The sequence below is a fragment of the Castor canadensis genome, chromosome 16, assembly GCF_047511655.1.
Source record: "Castor canadensis chromosome 16, mCasCan1.hap1v2, whole genome shotgun sequence".
Classification (NCBI taxonomy): domain Eukaryota; kingdom Metazoa; phylum Chordata; class Mammalia; order Rodentia; family Castoridae; genus Castor; species Castor canadensis.
The window spans coordinates 56,886,028-56,908,517 of NC_133401.1; the positions used below are offsets into that span (position 1 = coordinate 56,886,028).

Below are 22,490 nucleotides of genomic sequence, written 5' to 3' on the forward strand. Positions count from 1 at the left end.
AGATACCTTAAAAGCAACTGAGGCCAATAAGAAAAGGGGACCAGGAACTACAGAAAAGCTTAGATCAAAAAGAATTAACCTAGATGGTAACACAAATGCACAGGAAATTAATGTGAGTCAACTCCCTGTATAGCTATCCTTATCTCAACTAGCAAAAACCCTTGTTCCTTCCTATTATTGCTTATACTCTCTACAACAAAATTAGAGATAAGGGCAAAATAGTTTCTGCCAGGTAGCGAGGGGGTGGGGGGAAGAGGGAGGGGGCGGAGTGGGTGGTAAGGGAGGGGGTGGGGGCAGGGGGGAGAAATGACCCAAGCATTGTATGCACATATGAATAAAAAAATAAAAATTAAAAAAATAATAATAATAAAATGAGTGCACAGTTAGGACTGTGGTCAGTTTGACAAAGGAGAATTGCACGTGAGCTTGTTAGGAGAGCTTGGCCTCAGCAGGGGGCCATGGTGCAAGCTGCATCAGCCAAGGCCTTGGCATGAAGTAGCCCACTCACAGGTGTCAGAAGACCTGTTTAAGACTGTGGTTTGAGTTAAGGAAACTGCTGGGGGTGGTGAAGCCCCAAGTTCTTTAAAAAAAAGGAGCAAGTGGCCTGCCCTACCTCCCTACCATGTAGGTGGAAAACAAACGGCAGCATTGCCGAACAGGGAGGGGCTAGGAGAGGTACAAGCCCTGTCCCCTGTCCACCTTCCCTACCCTGGCTGAGCCCAGTAATTCAAACTCTGGGCTGGAGAAATAAAAGGCATGGGTCAAAATAAGTACACCGATAAATACAGAAGATGGTATAAATTAAGCATTTGTTCACTCTTTTTTTTTCTTACCTGATTGAAAAGAGAACTACATTAATCAATAATTATAAATCTGTTTAACGGACACACAGTGTATAAGGGAGGCTGTGATTTATAACAACAGGCAAGGGAAGACAGAAAGAACGAGCTATGTAGGAGGAGAGTTACTGAATACTACTGAAATTGAGTTGGTATCATCCAAACTAGAATGGTTTTTTCTTTTGTTTGGTATGGTTTGGTTTTGGCAGTTCTGGGGTTTGAATTCAGGGTCTCCCAATGCTAAATAGGTACTCTCCTAGTTAAGCCATGCCCAGCCCTTTTAGCTTTAGTTATTTTGGGGATAGGGTCTCATGTTTTTTTCCCAGGAGCCTTGGAATGCAAACCTCCTATCTATGCCTCTGGTAACTGGGAAACAGGCATGGGCCACCATACCTGGCTTTGGTTGAAATGGAATCTCTAGCTTTTACCCAGCCTGGAACCATGATCCTCCCAGTCTCTACCTCTTGAGTAGCTTGGATTATAACTGGAATTATAGGGATATGTCCAGCCCCCAAACTAAAAGGTTTTTAACTAAGATGTTAATTATAATCCCCAGGGCAGTGACTAAGAAAATAACTCAAAAAAAATCTATAATTAAAAAGAGAAGAGAAATCAAAATGGTACACTAGGAAGTATCTGACACAAAAGAGAACAAGGAGGAATTGATAAACATAAAGAATGTCATAGCAAGGGCTGGAGCTCAACAATAGAGCATTTGCCTAGCATGAGTGAAACCTCAGGCTCCATCCCCAGTACCACTCATGTACACATGCACACACACACACACACACACGGAAAAATGGCAGAAGTAAATCTTGCCAAGTAATTACATTACATGTAAATGGGTTAAGCTTTCCATATAAAAGGGATAGGTTGGCAGAATAGATTTTAATTGATTCAGCTATAGCTATCTAGAGATGACTTACATTAGATTCCAACACATATCAAAGTTAAGTGGAAAAAATGCACCATACAAAACGTAACTAAAGGCTGAACTAGCTATGATAATGTGGATGAAAATAAAACAAGATTTATAGGACACAACAGAAGCCATGCTCAGAGGGAGATGCATAGCTGCAAATGTCCACTTTAAAAAAGAAGAAAATCCGGGTGCCAGTAATTATGCCTGTGATCCTAGCTACTTGGAAGGCTGAGATCCGGAGGATCACAGTCCAAGGCCAGCCTGGGTAAATACTTCTCCAGACTCCATCTCCAAAATGGGCTGGGAGTGTGGCTCAAGTGGTAGAGCACCTGCTTTGTAAGTGCAAAGCCCTGATTTCAAACCCCAGTCCCACCAAAAAAAATTTTTTTAATTAAAAATACAACAAAAAGAAGAAAGATTACATCATTAACTCAAACTTCCACCTTTAGAAAGTAGAAAAAAACTGGGAACAGTGGTGTAACCTATAATCCTAGCACTAGAGAGGCTGAGGCAGGAAGATCATGAGTTTTAGGCCAGGGTAGACTATGGAATGAAGGAAGGGAGGGAGGAAGGGAGGAAAGAATGAAGGGAAGTAAAAAAGAAAACAGAAAAAGAGCAATCTAAACCCAAAGCAAAAGAAGGAAAGCAATAATAAAGATCAGAGCAGAAATCATTGGAAGAGATTAGAAAAAATAGAAAATGAAATCAGGAATTGGTCTGTGAAAGAAAGTGAATAGACAATTCACAGAGGGAGAAAATGTGTTCCAGTCATATATTTAACAAGGGCCTGGCATCCAGTGTATATAAAGAACTCTTGCTATACAATGGTGAAGACAAATAAGGCAATTAAAATATCAGCAAAAATTTCAACTTCTTCAAAGATATACAAATAGTGCATGAAAAGGTCTCAACATTAGACAATAGGGAAATACAAAAATATATGGCATATCTCCACACAATGAAATATTCAGCCATAAAAATGCATGAAGTACCTCTGCCTGCTACAATATGGGTAAAGCTTGACCACATCATGCTATCTGGAAGAAGCCAGACACAAAAGCCACACACTATGGTTCTATTTATGTGAAATAGTCCAAGTGGGCTGGTGAGTGGCTCAGTGGTAGAGTGCCAGCCTAGCAAGCGTGAGGCCCTGAGTTCAAACCCCATACCACCAAAAAAAAAAAAAAAGTAAAAAGAAACAAAATGGCCTAAGTAGACAAATCCACAGAGAAAAGTAAGTGGCTGACTGTCAGCAGCAGAGGGTGGGGAGGAAGGGTGCTCCTAACAGGTACAGGGCTTCTTTGGGGAGTGATGGAAGTGTTAGGAAGAGAGATAGTTACATAACTTAGCTAATATACTAAACCCACTAAATTAAAATGGTGAATTTTATCTGTTTTTTTTTCTGAAAGCATGACTCAGAGCTGAAGAAGCCAATGTAGTTCCGGGGAAGCTGGTGGAATGAGACTCTAGTCCCTATCAGGTAAAAAGGCGAATGCTAGAGGCTAATTTACTGACTGTCTCATCATACCCTTAAAACATTTTTTTAAAGCTATATATGCTTTTTCATCAACACCAAGAACATTTCATTACATGCAGATGTTGAAAAGATCCTATTATTTGCAGTTTTAACTAAAATTATTTGGACACAAATTTTATGAGTCCAAATATATAGACATTTCTTCTGTAACTTCTTTTGTTTTTTGTTTGAAAAATCATTTGCTTTTGTTTTGTTGGTTTGGGGTTTTTGTTTTTGTTTTGTTTTTGGTGGCACTGGAGTTTGAACTCAGGGCTGCATGCTCGCTAGGCAGGCAGTCTTACTGCTTGAGCCACTCTACCAGCCCTAATTTTTGTTTTTTGAAGCAGACCTTGCTATATAGTCCAGGCTGGCCTGAAGCTCATGAGCCTCTGCCTCTACCTCCAAGTGCCCAGCTGTTTGAAATAAGATAGATTTTCATCTACATTTTCTTCTAAGTTTTTTGTTTCCTTGAAAAGATTAAACTCAGCTGGGCACAGTAGCTCACACTTGTAATTCTAACTACTTGGGAGGCTGGGATCGGGAGGATCAGCGTTCAAAATCAGCTGGGGCAAATAGTTTTGAGAGTCTCCATCTCCAAAATAACCACAGCAAAATAGACTGGAGGTGTGGCTCAAGCAGTAGAGTGCTTGCTTTGCCAGTGCAAAGCCCTGAGTTCAAATCCCAGTCCCACCGAAAATAAATAAATATATATATCACAGGGGGTAAAAAAAAAAAAGTGGGAGAGGGAGGTTATTCCAAAGGCAGAGGCAGCAGGACAGTACAAAGGAGGCCAATGAGACATGAGCAGGATGGAGGGAAAGAGGAGAGCAGGAAGAGTAAGCAGAAGTCAGGCTTTAGAGGGCCTTGCACCATTAGTCTCTACCCTTTATTTTAAGAGGCATATGAACCACCAGAGGGTTTTAAACTGGGCTGACCTCTACAAGTGGGAAGTGCCTGGCTCCTGGTACTGAGCACATGGTAGGCAGCCAGGGTCCACAGAGTGACAAGTGAGGCCAGGTAGCGGGGTCTCTGGAGCCTCCTCAAAGCCACTGACCCCAGGGAGTAAGGCTGGTCCTCCCTGAGCAGGAGGGAAGACAGTGGCAGATTCCATTATCCATCCATGATGATGCCTTCTCCTCCCAAGGTGTCTGAAGCCCAGCCCGGTGGGTGCAGACTGGGGCTCTGATGCCACTGTTGGTGCTCCCGAAAAACACACTCTGAGAGCTCGTTCTGCATTTGGTTAGGATGGGGACTTAGGAGCTCCACGAGTGTCTGTGAATTGACAAATGGATGAGTCGTAATTTCAGGCCTTCTTCCTCCTCTCCAGGACTCTGCCCTTGTCCCAGGCAGCATTTGTCACAGGCCATGTGCCCTTGAGAAAGTTCCTTCCCCTTCCCCAACCTTGGATTCTCTGCATGAGAACAGGCAAGCAAATCAGATCAGTGTCCCCTGATCCCGGATCTTACTGCTCCATACATCTTGCCTGGCCTTGATAAGATCTATTTTCCAAACTCAGCAGGGGTGGGACCCCTCCTGGTTCTGTTGCTAGTGTGCCCCAACTCAGGGCTTTGGGCCTTCTGCTGCCAATGGGTCCGACAGTCAGCACCAGAGGTTTTCTTCCTACCAACCTCAGGCCCCAGGCAGGCTGCTCTTCTGTTTGCCCTGAATGCTAGGGCTGCCAGCTGGGGACATCTAAGTTCATGATGGCGCTGCAGTGCAGCCTGCAGTTATCCCCTTCAAGTATGATTTCATTCAGGACTGTCAGGGTAACAACCCTTGACAGCCCTTGATGCACTCACACTCACACATGCCACAGAAACAAAAAAATGCAGTGAGCCCTCAGAAAGGCAGGTTTCTTAGCAACTCTACAGTCTTTGTTTGTGGGTTACTTGGAAAGGAAGGAGTGTCTGACCTTCTGCCAGATGCTGTCTGGAGGCCAGGAAAGGGCTGCCTTTTCCAGAGCTGAGCTCTAAGCTCCCCTGCCCACTATTCCTTCACCTGTCAGTTGGCCTGGAAGCACTGGACTGAATTCTGGATTTGTCCAGGTTCTGGGAAAAAGTCCTGCTATGGTTTCTTCATAGTTACAATTTCAGGACTTGGTCATTTAGTCAACAAACACATTTTTAACCATGGTAGTTCTCAAAGTCTGTGGTCCTCACTCTAGACCAGACCTTGGGAATAACAGAGGTGCAAAAGAGATGGTCAGGACCTCCACGTCCTAGTGATAGAACAAAAGAGTAAAAGGAGAACTTGATTGCTGCTGCCCTGCTGGTAACCTTAGAGCTTGTAGCTGTGCTCTGGGTCTTTATAATAAAACTTGGGATCTATGCCTGAGAGTGGTATGGCGAGTCATAAAATAAGTATATTTTTAGTTTTTTGAGGAGCCTCCATACTGATTTCCATAGTAGTTGCACTAGTTTACATTCCCACCAACAGAATATGAGGATTCCTTTTTCTGATATCCTCACCAGCATTTGTTGTTTATTTTCTTGGTGATAGCCAATCTGACTGGGGTGAAATGGACTGTAGTTTTTTTGTTGTGTTTTTTGGCAGTACTGGGGTTTGAACTCAGGGCCTCATGCTTGCTAGGCAGACACTGTACCATTTGAGCCATTTCACTAGCCCTCTTAGTGTAGTTTTGATTTACATTTCCATTATGACTAAGGATGTTGAACATTGCTTCATGTATTAATAAGCCAAATATATTTCTCCTTTTAAGAACAGTCTATTCAATTCATTGTCCATTTATCATTGGATTATTTGTTCTGCTGTTTAATTTTTTAGCTCTTTATATATTCTGAATATTAATCTCTTATCTGTTGAATAGTTGGCATAGATTTTTCTCCCATTCTGTGACTTGTTTTTTGATTCTGGTAACTGCTTTGATGTGCAGAAACTTTTTAGTTTGATGCAGTCCTATTTGTCAACTCTTGCTCTTATTTCCTGGGCAATTGGAGTCCAACTCAGAAAATAATTACCTATCCCTATAACTTCCAGAGTTTTCCCTGTTATTTTTCTGTAGTCGTTTCAAGTTTCGGGTCTTACATTAAGATCTTTGATCCACATAGAGTTTATTTTTGCACAGGGTGAGAGGTGAGAATCCAGTCTTCTGCATGTAGATCGTCAGTTTTCCCAGCACCATTTGTTGAAGAGACTGTCTTTTCTCCAGAGTATGTTTTTGGCTCCTTTTGCCAAATATCAGATGGCTCTACTGGTGTAGCTTTATTTCTGGGTCTTCTATTTTGTTCCACAGGTCTTCATGTCTGTTTTTGTGCTAATGCCATGCTGTTTTGTTATTCTTCTACAGTGTAATTTGAAGTCTGGTATTGTGATACCTCCAATGTTGCTCTTTTTGCTCAGGATTGCTTTTGATATTCATAGTCTTTTATTCTTCCATATGAATTTTAGGATTGATTTTTCTATTTCATGGAATAATGACATTGGGATTTTGATGGGCATTGCATTGAATCTGGGAATTGTTTTCCATAGTATAGCTATTTTTACAATATTAATTCTGCCAATCTATGAACATGGGAGGTCTTTCCATCTTCTGCTATCTTCTTCAATTTCTTTCTTCAAGGTTTTAAAGTTGTCAAAGTAGAGGTCTTTTATCTCCTTGGTTAAGTTTAGACCTAGGTACTTTTTTGAGGCTATGTGAATGGGTTTGTTTTCCTTATTTCTTTCTCAGCCCATTCATTGTTGGTATATAGAGAAGCTATTGATTTTTGTATGCTGATCTTATATTCTGCTATGTTTTTTAAAGTGTTTATCAGATCTATACGTTATTTAGGGGAATCTTTGGGGTCTTCTAAGTATAGAATCATATCATCTGCTAATTGGGAAAATTTGACTTCTTCCTTCCCTATTTGAACCCCTTTTATTTCTTTCTCTTGCCTTATTACTCTGATTAGGAATTCCAGTACTATTTTGAATAAGAATGGGAAGAATGGATACCCTTGTCTTGTTCCTGATTTTAGAGGAAATGGTTTCAGTTTTTCTCCACTTACTATGATGTTGGCTATGGGTTTGTCATATATAGCCTTTATTGTGTTGAGGTGCATTCCTTCAATTCCTAGTTTCTTCAGAAGTTTTAATCATGAAAGGATTTTGAATTTTGTCCAAGGCTTTTTTTGCATCAGATGAGATGACCATGTGATTTTTGTCCTTGATTCTGTTTATATGCTGTATTGCATTTACTGGTTTATGTATGTTGAACCATCCTTTCATCTCTGGAATGAAACCAATTTGATCATGGTGTATGACCTTTTTAATGTGTTGTCGAATTTGATTTGCAAGAATTTTATTGAAAATTTTTACATCTATGTTCACAAAGAGATTGGTCTATAATTCTCTTTTTTTGTTATGTCCTTGTCCAGTTTTGGAATGAGTATAATACTGGCTTCTTAAAACTGAATAATACTGTGGACAAAATGGACGTAACAGATACTTATAGAGTATCCCATCCTATGACAGCAGATTACACATTTTTCTAAACAGTCCATGGAACTTTCTCCAAAATAGATCACATCCTAGGTCATAAAAGCAAACCACAACAAATACAAAAAATTTTGAAATGATCCCCTGTATCCTAACAGACCATAATTAAATAAAATTATTATAAATCAATGACAAGGAAAGCCACAAAAGCCATTCACATTCATGGTGCTTGAACAACACACTATTGAACGATCAATGGGTCCCTGAAGACATTAGGAAAGAAATTAAGGAATTCCTAGATTCAAATGAAAATGAGGACACAACTTATGAGAAGCCATAAGACACAGCAGAGGCAGTTATAAAAGGTAAGTTTATAGCCAGAAGCACCCACATCAGAATATTAGAGAGGTCTCAAATAAATAATTTGATGATGTACCTCAAACCCTTAGAAAAACAAAAATAAGCCAATCCAAAAAGTAGCAGACAAGGGCTGGTGGAGTGGCTCAAGTGGGAGCTCCTGCCTAGCAGGCATGAGGCCCTGAGTTTAAATCCCAGTACTGTCAAAAAAAATTATAAAACTCAGGGAATAAATCAATGAATTGGAGACCAAATGAATAATAAAATGAAACAAAAAGTTGGGTCTTTGAAAAAATAAACAAGACCAACAACCTTTTAGCCAAATTAACCAAAAGAAGAAAGGAGAAGACTTGAATTAATAAAATCAGAGATGAAAAAAGGGATATTACAACAGACTCTACAGGAATATTTTTAAAACCTGTATTCTAGCAAACTGGAAAATGATAAAGAAATAGGTAAATTTCTTGACACATATGACCTACTAAAATTGAACCAAGAGGACATTAACAACTGAAACAGATCTATAACAAGCAATGAGATTGAGACAGTTATAAAGAATTTCTCAACAAAGCAAAGCCCAGGTCCTGATGGATTCACTGCTGAATTCTACCAGAAATTTAAAGAAGAACTAACACCAATACTCCTCAAACTATTCAATAAAATATAAAAGGTAAGAATACTACCTCACTTATTCAATGAAGCTAGTATTACCTTAATACCCAAACCAGGTAAAGATGAACCAAAAAAGAAAGTTATAGGTCAATATCCCTCATGAACATGGACACAAAAATTGTCAATAAAATACTTTCTAACAGACTCCAACAACAATTAAAAAGATCATACACCATGATCACGTAGGTCTTATTCCAGGAATGCAAAGATGTTACAACATACACACATCAATAAACATAATACGACATACAACCAGAATCAATGATAAAAACCACATCATCATCTCAACAGATGCAGAAAAAGCCTTGGACAAAATTCAACATTCTTTCCTGATAAAAGCTCTGAAGAAACTAGGAATAGAAGACACATTCCTCAACATGGTAAATGCTATATATGACAAACCTATAGCCAACATCATAGTAAATATGAAAAACTGAAACCATTTCCTCTAAACTCAGGAACAAGATAGTGCTGGAATACCTAGTCAGAGTAATAAGACAAGAGAAAGATAAAAGGGATTCAAATAGAGAAGCAAGAAGTCAAATTATCCCGACTGCAGATGGTACCCTAAACACTCTACTAAAAGTCTCTTACATCTTATAAACACATTCAGCAAAGTAGCAGGATACAAAATCAATACAAGAAAATCAACAGCATTTCTTTTTTTTTTTTTTTCATTTTTCTTTTATTATTCATATGTGCATACAAGGCTTGGTTTATTTCTCCCCCCTGCCCCCACCCCCTCCCTTACCACCCACTCCACCCCCTCCCGCTCCCCCCCTCAATACCCAGCAGAAACTATTTTGCCCTTATCTCTAATTTTGTTGTAGAGAGAGTATAAGCAATAATAGGAAGGAACAAGGGGTTTTGCTGGTTGAGATAAGGATAGCTATACAGGGCATTGACTCACATTGATTTCCTGTGCGTGGGTGTTACCTTCTAGGTTAATTCTTTTTAATCTAACCTTTTCTCTAGTTCCTGGTCTCCTTTTCCTATTGGCCTCAGTTGCTTTAAGGTATCTGCTTTAGTTTCTCTGCATTAAGGGCAACAAATGCTAGCTAGTTTTTTAGGTGTCTTACCTATCCTCACCCCTCCCTTGTGTGCTCTCGCTTTTATCATGTGCTCATAGTCCAATCCCCTTGTTGTGTTTGCCCTTGATCTAATCAAAACAAAAAATCTTAATGTAAGATCTGAAACTGTGAAATTATTGCAGGAAAAAAAATAGGGATAGGTATCTTATGTATAGAACTCCAATAGATCCTAATTAAGAGAAAGAATTGGCAATGGGACTGCATCAAACTAAAAAGCTTCTGCATAGCAAAGGAAAACAGTCACTTGACTCAAGAGACTGCCCACAGAATGGGAGAAAACCTTTGTCATCTGATAAGGGAGTAATAACCAGAATACACAGGGAGCTCAAAAAACTAACTCCACAAGGAACCAACCCATTAAGTAAATGAGCAATGAACTGAACAGACAATTCTCAAAAGAAGTACTAATGGCCAATAAACATGTGAAGAAATGCTCAACATCCTTCATAAAGGAAATGCAAATCAAAACTACATTGAGATTCCACCTCACCCCAGTCAGGAAGGCTATCATAAATAACACAAACAACAAATTCTAGCAAGGATGTGGGGGAAAAGGAATACTTCTGTACTGTTGATGAGAATATAAATTAGTACAACCACTTTGGAAAGCAGTATGGAGGTTTCTCAAAAAACTAAAAATAAACCAGGTGCAAGTGGCTCACGCCTGTAATCCTAAATACTCAGGAGCATTGAGGGTTAAAGCTAGCCTAGGCAAATAGTTCTCCAGACCCTATCTAGAAAATACCCAACATAAAACAGGGCTGGTAGAGTCACTCAAATGGTAGAACACCTGCCTAGGAAGCATGAGGCTCTGAGTTCAAACCCCAGTACTGCCAAAATAAATAAATAAATAAACTAAAAATAGAACTACCATATGATCCAGCAATACCATGGCTGGGCATATACCCAAAGGAATGTAAGCCAGGATACACACCCATGTTTATTGCAGCACTATTCATAATAGCAAGCTTTGGAAACAACTAGATGTCCCACAACTGATGAATGGATTAAGAAAATGGGATGCACATACATACATACATACACACACACAATGAAATATTCAGCCATAAAGAAGAATTAAGTTGTTTGAAGGTAAAAGGATGGAACTGGAGAACATCATCTTAAGCAACATAAGCGAGGCTCACAAGGTCTAATAAGGTTGTATGTTCTCCTTATCTGTAAAAGCTAGACCTAAAAGATAAATATACACATAAATACATATATGATCTTATATATGTATATATCTATAGATGTATATATGTGTATATATATATATGTGTGTGTATATATATATATATATATAGAGAGAGAGAGAGAGAGAGAGAGAGAGAAGATGGGTCTGTCTGAGGGGACTATAGGGAGGTAGGAGAGGGAAAGAGAATGTTAGAGAGTTAAATATTGAAACACATATTGCACCTGTGTATGAAGATAATATAATACAATGCACTATAAGCTCTGAACAATTGGAAAGCAGGGATATAGAGAAACAGAAGCAATAGAGAAGGCTAATCTCATTAAAGCACCATATATACCGGTCTGAAATATCAAGGCAAATTCCACTTCAACAATCAATATATACTTAAAGAAAATGAAGGACAGGAAAGTAAAATAGGTCCTTTCCAGTGGTGGGGACTAGTGGGAGGGGGGAAGACAAAAGCAAATGGTGAAAAAGAGCAAATATGGTGTATGCATTTTGTATCCATGCACGAAAATAGAACAATGATACCTGTTAAAATTGTTCTAAGAAGTCAGGGAGGGGAAATAAAGGCAAAAGAGGGAGGGGATGAATCTAATCAAGATACAATGTAAGCACATATGTAAATGTTGTAATGTACAACTATTATATTCTAATAATTTTTTTAAATTTATTCATTTCTTCTAGATTTTCCAGTATTTTGGATATAGGTTTTCAAAGTATTCCTTCATGATCCTCTGGATTTCATTGACATTTGTTGTAATATCCCCTTTTCATCTCTTATTTTAATAATTTAGGTCACTTCCCTTCTTTTAGTCATATTGGCTATGGGTTTATCAATCTTATTTATCTTTTCAAAGAACCAACTTTGTTTCATTGATTCTTTGTATATTTTTTCATCTCTATTTCATTAATTTCTGTCCTAATCTTTATTATTTCTTTCCATTTGCTAAGATTCTGGTAGGTATGCTTTCATTTTCATTAAATTCTAGAAACTTTTTTAATTTCCTCCCTTATTTATTCAACAATCCACTGGTCATTCAACAGTGTGTTATTCACTCTCCAAGTGTTTCAATAATTTCTGTAGGGGGGAGAAATGACCCAAGCATTGTATGCACATATGAATAATAAAAAAAATTCTGTAATTTCTTTCACTGTTAAGTTCTAGTTTCATTCCATTATGGTCTAATAGGATACAGGAGTTATTTCAATTTTCTCATATTTGCTAAGATTTTCTTTGTGTCTAAGCTAAGATCTATTTTGGAGAAAGTTCCATGGGCTGCTGAGAAGAATGTATATTGTGCAGCTGCTGGATGAAATACTCTGTAAATGTCTGTTAAGACCATTTGAACTATGGTGTTGTTTAATTCTAAGATTTCTTTGTTGGTTTTTTTCCCAGATAACCTATCTACTGGTAATGGTGGGGTAGTGAAGTCTTCCATTTTTATTGTGTTGGGGGTCTATCTGTGCTTTTAAGTCCGGTGGTGTTTATTTAATGAAGTTGAATGCACTGACATTTTATGAATATATGTTAATAATTGTTATTTTCTCTTTATTGATTGTTCTCTTTAATATGAAGTGACCTTCTTTGTCCCTTCTAATTTTGGCTTCAAGTCTACTTTACAGATATGGGCATAGCTACTTTTGCCTGCTTTCAGGATCCATTTACTTGGAAGATTGTTTTCCACCCTTTCACCCTAAACCAATACTTATTTTTGCAGTGAGATGCATTTCTTGTAGGCAACAAGTGGTCAGGGTTTGCTTTTTGATCCAAACTATCTTATGTCTTTTGATTAGAGAATTGAGAATATTAACATTCAGTGTTAATATTTGGAAGGTATGTAGTGATTCTTGCCATTTGTTGTTTCTGTAGTGTTTGATTCTTTTCTAGTCTTCATTTACTTATGTTTATTTTCCCCATATTTTCATGGTTAAATTTATCTTGCTCTTCTGTATGTAAGATTCCTTTGAGTATCTTCTGCAGTGCTGATTTGGTGGTCATAAATTGCTTTATTTTTTGTTTATCATGGCTGGAAGGTTTTTATTTCTCCTTCAATTATGAATTATGACTTTGCTTGGTACAGTAATATAGGTGTGCAATTGTCTTTTAGGGCTTAAAATACCTCATTCCATGCCCTAGTTAGCTAGGATTATAGACATGAGCCACCAGCTCACATTTTTGTTCCCTAAAAAGCATACTGTACCCATAATAGTCATCCTCCCTCCAGCCCTTATATTCCTTCAGTCCTGGTGACACTAATTTACTTTCTGTCTCTATTGCTCTGCCTTTCCTGGACATTTTATATAATCACACAAGATGACTGGCTGGTATCATTTAGCATAATATAGCCAAGGTTTTCCACACTGCAGCAAGTATTAGTATTTCATTCCTTTTTATTGGCAACTAATATCCCATGATCTGAATATATTCATACATCAGTTAATAGACATTAGGGTTATTTCTACCTTTTAGCTATTATGAATAATAATAAAATTAAATTTAAATTCATGTAAAAGTGTGTGTATAGATGGTTTCATTTCTCTTTGGTAGACACCTAAGAGCAAAATTGCAGGGTAGTAAGTACATGGTTAACATTTTGAAGAACTGCTAAACTGTTTTTCAAAGTGACCTCACCAGGTGGATGTGGTGGCCACGCCTGTAATTCCAGTGGTCCAAAGGCTGAGAGGGAAAAATCACAGTTGAAGGCCAGCCCTGGGGTAGACAACAAGACCCTGTCTCAAAAAAACAAAGTGGCTTCTCCATTTTGCATTCCTACCAGCAATGTATGTGGTTTTCAGTATCTCCACATCCTCATCAACACTTGTTACTGTCTGTCATATTGGCTATCACCATCCTAGCAGGTGTGAAGTAGTATCTTATATGATTTTGATTTGCATTTTCGTGATGATTAGGTGTTGAGCATCTTTCCATAGGTTTATTTGCCATTTGTTTATCTGCTATGGAGAAATGTCTATTCAAACCCTTTGAGTTGTCTCCTGTTATTAAAATTTTTTTTTTTTGGAGTGGGGAAGGACTGGGGTTTGAACTTAGGGCTTTGTGCTTACAAAGCAGGAACTCTACTTCCTGGACCATTCCTCCAGTCCATTTTGCTCTGGTTATTTTGGAGATGGGGGTCTCGCAAACTATTTGCCCAGGCTGGCTTTGAACTGCGATCCTCCAATATCAGCCTCCCAGGTAGCCAGGGTTACAGGCATCAGCACTGGTACTAGCAAGAATTCTTTAAGGAAAGATGGTCCCTCACTTACCAGGGTTACACTATGACTTTTCTACTTCAGGATGTTGTGAAACAAATATGCAATCATTAGAAATCATACTTTGAATTTTGAATTTTGGTCTTTTCCCAGGCTATTAATATGCAGTACAGATTCTCCCTGTTGGGGAGGAGAAGTAAGCCTCCACTCAGTCAGCCACTCGGTCACTAGGATGAACAACCAGTAGTTCACAATGTGCAGTTTTCAGTAGGCTAGGTGTATTGGATGCATTTTCAACTTATAATATTTTCAACTTATGATGGATACCAGGACAGAGCCCCACCTTCAGTCACCGCGCTTCTGTATTGAGTACACGTCCCTTATTAGATACATAACTTGCAAACATTTTCTCTCACTCTATGAACTGTCTTTTCACTTGCCTGACAGATACATTCATACTTCTTATCACTACTATTAATATTTTGACTTTCCCATTCACACAACTGTATAAAATGAGGACAAGTGAGGCTGGAGGAATGGCTCAAGTGGTACAGCACCCACCTAGCAAGCATGAGGCCCTGAGTTCAAACCCCAGTACCACGAAAAAATAAGAACAAACTGGGTGTGGTGGTGTATGCCTGTAATTCCAGCACTGGGGAGGCCGAGACAGGAGGATCATGAGTTCAAGGCCAACCTGGGGAAGGTAGCTTGTTCAAGGCCAGATTTAGCAAGAGAGAGAGAAATCTGAAATGAGGGTACAATGAAAATTTAGGGATATCAACCTATGGTGTTTGAAATGATAACCAGCACTTACTGGGCACTTACATGTCAAGGCTTTTTGCTAAGTGGTTTACATTAGCACACTTGATCCTCACAATAGTCCTATTAGAGAAGTGCTGTCATCCCATGCTACAGATGAAGGAACTGGGGCTCATGGAGTTTAAATAAGTTGCTAATGACCCTCCAGCTAGTAAGCAGGAGAACTGGGATTCAAACCAAGTGCTTTCTGAGTCCAGAGCCCTTGCTCATATCCATACTTGCTGGTAGCTACAATGCCTGTCAAGTGCCAGAATCATAGAAGCCTTCAAGGTCCTCAGTGGAATGGGGAAAATAGGACAACATTGTGGGGGGTTTCATAAAGCTAAGAGCATTTCATTTAAATTACTACCCTTATTCTGAGATTCTTCCTACTCTCCTGTCATTTCAGTGCCTTTTAAAAATAACAGTACAATACTGCTGGGCATGTAATCCAAGCCCTCAGGTGTTGAGGCAGGAGAATCTGGAGATGGTGGCTAGCCTGAACTACATAGCGAGACCCTGTCTTAAAAATACAAAAAAGGGCTTATGGATGTAGCTCAGTGGCAGAGTGCTTGCCTAGCATGTGCAAGGTCCTGAGCTCAGTCCCCAGCACTGACAAAAAAAATTATAAAATTAAGATTCTTCCTATCTTTGTGCTACTCAGCTTTCTATTACTGTGACAAAAAAACCTGATAAAACCACCTTTTAAAGAGGAAGGTTTATGTTGGCTCATGGTTTCAGAGTTCAGTGCATGGTTGCTGGGCACTTGTTGCTTCAATCCTATGGAAACACAGTACATCATAGCAGGAGCACGTGAGGAGAAACTGCTCACTTCATAGCCACTGAGAAGCAAAGAGAAACAAGATGGGGCTGAGGTCCCAATATCCCTCTCAAGGACACACCCCCAATGACCTAACTTCCTCCCACTGAGCCTCACCTCCTAAAGATTCATCACTTCCCAATAGGCCACAGGCTGGCAATCAAGCTTTCCACACATGAGACTTTGGGGGACACTTCCAAACACAGCACTTGACTTATAGTCCCTACCCTAATGGCAGCCACAATTGCTTGTGTATCCTTAATGTGTGTGCACTGGAGGTGGGCTCAAATGGTAGCGTGCCTGCCTCACAAGTGCACAGCCCTGAATTCAAGCCCCAGTGCTGGAAAAAACAAATCCCAGCAAGCGCAAGGCTCTAAGTTCAAACCCCAGTGCCAGAAAAAAAATATCCTTGGGTGTGTGTGTATATGTGTATGTAAAATATTTAAGAAACATAAATAAGGGATGAGGACGTAGGTCAGTGTGCACTTGCCAAGTGCACAAGGCCCTGGGTTTAATCTTTAGCAGGAGAGAGGGAGGGAGGGAAGAAAGGGAGGAAGGACTGATGGAGGGAAGGAAGACAGGAAAGAAGGACCAAGGGAGGGAAGGAGAAGGGTAGAAAGGAAGGTGGAGGGAGGGAAGGAGGGAGACATGCCATAAGCTGCTTTGTACCTTTTCTTACTTAATGCATATCATGCTACAGTTGGGTATATTTAATAAATTTATTGAAACAACTGTTTACTGTGTCCCTTCTCTGTTAGCCACCAGAACTGAAGATTAGGGTTCTGTGAGGCGGAACTACAGCAACAGGACAGTTTCTGCCTTTGTGGAGCTTACATTCTAACAGGAGAGACAGCTGTAAGATAACAAAACCAACAGAAGAATAACTGCATATTGTGACAAATGGTAATAAGAAATACACTAACAGCAGTAAAGAATGTGAGGGGAGGCTAACTCCTTTTAATCACAGGGTCAGGGGAGGTGACATTTAAATCAAGAACTATTGGTAATAGGTCTGATAAGTAAGTAAATAAATAAATACATATATACATACATACATAACCTACAGGATTCAGCCGGTTTGGCGGGGGCAGCAAGGAACAGGTGGAACAGCATTCCAGGCAGAGGGGTCTGCAAAGGCAAAGACTGAAGTAAGAGAAGTGTAGCTTATTTGAAGAATGACAGAGCTGCAGTGTGGCGAGCAAGGTGTTGATGGCAGGGAACACAAGATGCACGGGGAAGCTGGTGAGAGCTATAAGGAGGGTAGCATGGTCTGCTTTTGTAGACACTGGCTGGTTAAAGTGGTCTAGTGACCAACTCAGAGGCCTATGTGCCTCAGGCAAAAATGACAGTGGCCTGGGCTATACTGCTGTCCATGGGAAATAAGGCAAAAGGAACAAATTCTAGATGTCTACTGAAGGAAGAAGCGCCCTCTGTGATGGGCTGTTCTGAGTGTGGTGACAGTGTGGAGACTGAGGGGTGCACAGCAGCTCAGCTTATGAAGCATGAACTCTGGTGTTAAGAGGTGATCTCAACTTGAGCATTCTGATCTGTGGCACCCTGGAGCATCCCAGGCAAGGAGGTGAGTGTTGCTCTCTGGAGCTCAAAGTCTCCACTAGAACAGTAAGATCAGAGTTCCCAGCCTTTGAACACTATATATCCTGGGTAGATTTAGGCATGTAAAGGAATGAAACAGTTATGAATTAAGGCTATACATTTTAAAACCTAACTTTCCTTAAAGGCTTTAAGTTCAACTTACTAATCTTGCCAATTCATTTTAAATCTAGTAACTTTTCATACAAAGATAAGAATAATAGCATTCACCTGTTCTTTGATTACTGTTAAGTTTAATAGATTTAATCCTCCTTAAACATTTAATAGACTTACTGCCCTAATTAATCAAATTTCCTTAGACATTTCAAACTATAGTTACAAATTTAATGTGCCTGATTTTTCTCAAATATTTTAAATGCCCAACAGGACAGACTTATAAATTGAAAAATGAAAATGTTTCTAAGCACTAAAGCAACTATTGGATATTAATGACCTAAACTTACTAATGTAACAAATCAGATTCTTTTGACCATTTCAAAAACCTGACACAAAGCAGGACAAGGATCACAGATACTCCCATTTTTGCATTATCTGAATATTTTTGCATTATATGAATATTTATTCACATTTCCATTCTGAAGTTACAGAGTTACTCCCTGACTTAAGAGACCGACATTTTCGTCCTATATTGCCATTCTATTTAACTCTCAAATCTGTTGTTGGGCCCAACAATTTTCAGATACTGATTGACAACAGACCAATAAGGAGTTACAGACATTGCATTTAGCAGAAGTAGGTGGTTCTTTTTGCTGGTTCCACTTGTTCTACTCCAAGGCTGGGTACTGGCATTCAGGTATCCATCCTGGACACCCTCCTATCCTCACCACCCCTCTCCGTGAGTTCAAACCCCAGCACATCCAAAAAAACCAAAAAAATCATCTGAGATGACTTATTTTAAATGTAGACAAAATTAGTATGTTTTAAAATGAAGATTTCTGAGCCCCATGCTCTTCCCACCAAGATTTTGCTTAGTAGGTCTTACGTAGGGCCTAGAAATTTATAAATTTTTTTGAAAGTCCTGTGGTTAAGGGCTAGAGGCATAGCTCAAGTGTATAGCCCTGCCTTAGCAAGCATGAGACCCTGAGTTCAAACCCCAGTACCAATGAAGAAGAAGAAAAAAGGAAGGGAGGAGGAGAAGGAGGAGGAGGAAAGTTCCTTGGTGATTGCTACAGAACTAGGTCTAACTATAGGAATTGGAAATCTTTACTTGGAAGACTTGAATGATACACACTCTACTGGAGCTGCAAAGAACATTATCAACATTCAGAAATTTCATAAATGAGCCAGGTGCTGGTGGTTCATACCTGTAATTCTAGCTATTTGGGAGGCTGAGATCCGGCAGATTGAGGTTTGAAGCCAGCCCAAGCAAAAAGTTCTTGAGACCCTTATCTCAACCAATAGCTGGGTGCAATGGCACATACCTGTTATTCCAACTACAGAAGAGCTTGAGGATCACAGTTCCAGGCCAACTTGGGCAAAAAAGTTTGTGAGACACACATCTCAACAGAAAAAACCTGAGCATGGTGGCACACGCTTGTCATCTCAGCTACTAGGACAGTATAAAATAGCATTGTGGTCCAGGCCAGCCTGGGCAAAAAATGAGACCCTATCTGCAAAATAACCAGAGAAAAAAAGGACCGAAGTATACCTCAAGTGGTAGAACACTTGCCTAGCAAGTGGGAAGCCCTGAGTTCAAACCCCAGTACTGCCCAAAAAAAAAGAGAGAGACAGAGAAAAGAAAGGAAGGAAGGAAGGAAGGAAGGAGGGAGGGAGGGAAGGAGGGAAGGAGGGAAGGAAGGAAGGAAGGAAGGAAGGAAGGAAAGAAGGAAGGAAGGAAGGAAGGAAGGAAGGAAGGAAGGAAGGAAGGAAGGAATTTAACAAAAGGCAAATTCTGAGGCTGATCAAAAACTGCAGAGCTTTGCAGCCTGTATTACTGAGAATTCACCAGAGAAAAGGAACCCAAATTAGCAACACACAGAATTTAAGGAAATTGGAAAAATTCTGAAAAGAAATGTGGCAGAGATCCCAAATACACATTCTACCCTTCTACCCAACTCACAATCCATTTTTACCTAAGCACACAGGCACCAGGAAGACAACATTTCCAGCCCCTCTTGCTGTTAGGTATGGCCAAATGCTGGCCAAAGAGATGTAAGTGGAAGGTCCACCCATGGCTGTGAGAAGTGTTCTTAAAGAACAAGGATGAGGTTTCCTTCTCCTCTTCCTCCTTCCTTTTGACTAAATTCCCCAAAGAAATGGAAATCCATTTCTTGGTCAATGAGGGATCCTTGGGGATGGAAGCCCCACACGGCAGAGCAACAAAGAGAAGTCTTGGTCTCTGTCTGATGAGAAAAGCTATCTGATCACCTCTAAAATTCTTGAAGGCAGGAGAAAATCTATTTTTGGGTTTTCTGTTATTTGCTAAACCTGATAACTAATTTAGACAATAATAATAATAACTAATGTTTACTGGGCATCTAATATGTGCCAGACACTTTTATAAGTGGCTTACATCTGCTAACTCAGATAATATTCACAACAATCTTAAATTTTACAGATGAGAAAATTGAGACATCGTTAGGCTGTATAATTTTCCCAAGGTTCCCAGGTTAACCAGTGGCAGATCCAGAATCTCAGCACAGGCTCATTAGATCTAGAGTCAGTGCTCCCAACCACTGTGCTCCACTGTCTCTTCATCTCTCATCCATCTACTCACTTATTCAACAAATATTAACCAAGTACTTGGGCACGAGAGGCTTTACGATGAACCATACAGACAGTTCCCGCTACTTACAGAGCTTCCAGTCTCAGAAAAAGCAATCTATCTCTGAGTATCTTGCAGAATTCAAGGTCAAGCTCAACTAGCAGACCCTGGGGAGTGCAGGAGCCAGATCCATCATTCTGCTTCAATCACTGTCAGCATTCCCTCTCAGTTCCACTGGACACAATTGTTGGAGAAACTGACCAATGCAGCCAGTCAGAGACTATAATCAGCACCTGTCCATTACAATTCCAGGACACCTATCCCCAAAGAAGGGCAATCATTTCAAATCACTCCCAGAGCCACCTGCCACATTCCCCAAAAAAGGGAAAAGAAGAGAACAGAGGGAGGGGAAAGCACTGGAGGACTGTGACCACTTGGCAGAGTGGTCCAACCCTCATTCTTTAAGCCTAATTAGATGGAAAGAGTGATGAGTGGAGCAGGATAGCCAGGAAAGAGAGGGTCAGTGAGCCTGGGCAAGAGACCATGGAAAACCTTTTACCATAATTCCACTTCTAACTTCCTGCTAACGTAATAACCTTAAATAATGGGAAATTTTTTGTGTTCAAAAACATTTATACAGAACACCAGGAAGAAAAAAAAAAGATACCCAACTACTGGGGGCAAAAACAAGTAAACTAACTAACTAACTAATACCAGCTAACATTTATTACCCATTGATGATGTTCCAGGCATTATATTAAGCAATGATTTGTCACCACCCATTTCATCAGTCTTAGGAAGTGGAATGGCTGGGCACCAGTGGCTCACACTTGTAATCCTAGCTACTCAGGAGGCAGAGATTAAGGAGGATCGCAATTCAAAGCCAGCCAGGACAAAATAGTTCGCCAGACCCTATCTCAAAAAAACCCATCACAAAAAATGGCTCAAGTTGTAGGCCCTGAGTTCAAACCCCAGTACTGAAAAAAAAAAAAAAAAAGAAGTGAAATGATTTGCTAATACAACAAGAGGTGGAGCTCAGATCTGAAACCGGTTTTGACAACAAAGCACCACAGTGTACACGCTACAGCACTTAGAATATTGTGAATTCATTCAAAACAGCAACTGTGAGAGCTACACAACATAGACAAAGGTTGTGATGACTCATTCATTGAAGAAGGACTAAAAAATGTACCAAAAGATGATTACAAGCATGAAACACACACATACACTTGTAAATACATAGAGGCTGGGGGTTTCAGTACGGATCTAATCAGAAAAAAAGAAATCACACAGTAATTTGAAATACTAATAAAAGTTGTGTTAATTATAACAGGGACTATAGTGATAAGGGCTTGTCTAGTAAAAAGGAAAGAGAACTCTAAACAACACAGGAACAGCAGATAATCAAGAGTAGTCACTACCCTGAGGGCTGAACTAGAGCACCTAAGGGAAAGGTTCTGTCTCCCCTCGGCCAGAGGAACTGTTACTAAAGAAGCTAGGTACAGAAATAGCCTCATGCTAAATGCAATGCTCTTTTTGAAAATTATCTAAGTACAAGGTCTGTGTTGGGAAAAACAGAGCCCTCAGCCATACCAGTCTACATTGGAACCAACATCACACAGTGCCCTGTAGAGATACCCAACTATTTTCTGTGTATGTATCTGAACTCCCCAGCCAGAAAGTATTCTTTTAGGGCCAGGATTGTTTTCTCTTCCTGTAACCAACCCCACAATGGGTATACACAATGCTCTTAATAATTTACTTTTGACTACATGAACTCTGGAGGACTGCTATTAAATTGTATCTTTTTTCCATTACTTTTTATTCTATTTTTTTCTACTGTAAAAGCAAAAAAACAAAAATGCTTATTAGGGAAAATTCAAAGGTAGAACACAAGGAGAAAAATATCAACCATATTTCTGCTACCCAGAAATAATCACTATTAGTGCTGTGGTGTATTTCTTACGAAGTTTAAAAAAAAAATAATGTAGACATATCATATCCCATGTACTATTTTATATTCTACGTTTTTTTACTTAACATAACATTTTTCAACTTTTTTTTTGAGGTTCAGGGGTTTGAACTCAGGGCCTACACTTTAACCCACTCCACCAGCTGTTTTTTGTGATGGGTTTTTTCAATATAGAGTCTCTCTAATTTTTTGCCCCAGGTGGCTTTAAACTGTGATCCTCCTGATCTCTGCCTGCCGAGTAGCTAGGGTTACAGACGTGGAGCCTGGCCTCCTCAACTCTTTGTTGAAGAATTAATGGTGAATTTTATATACACACACATGATGTTGAAACTACCTTAAATGC

General features: G+C 39.6%; 1 long non-coding RNA gene across 1 annotated transcript in view; it reads right to left on the bottom strand.

The window, feature by feature from the left end:
• LOC141417839 (uncharacterized) overlaps nucleotides 1–22,490 on the bottom strand; it is a 63,430-nt gene that overhangs the window by 39,503 nt on the left and 1,437 nt on the right. The window contains exon 2 of the long non-coding RNA XR_012442454.1: nucleotides 16,925–16,988. This is a non-coding gene — a long non-coding RNA (uncharacterized lncRNA). The remainder of the gene's footprint in view (nucleotides 1–16,924; nucleotides 16,989–22,490) is intronic.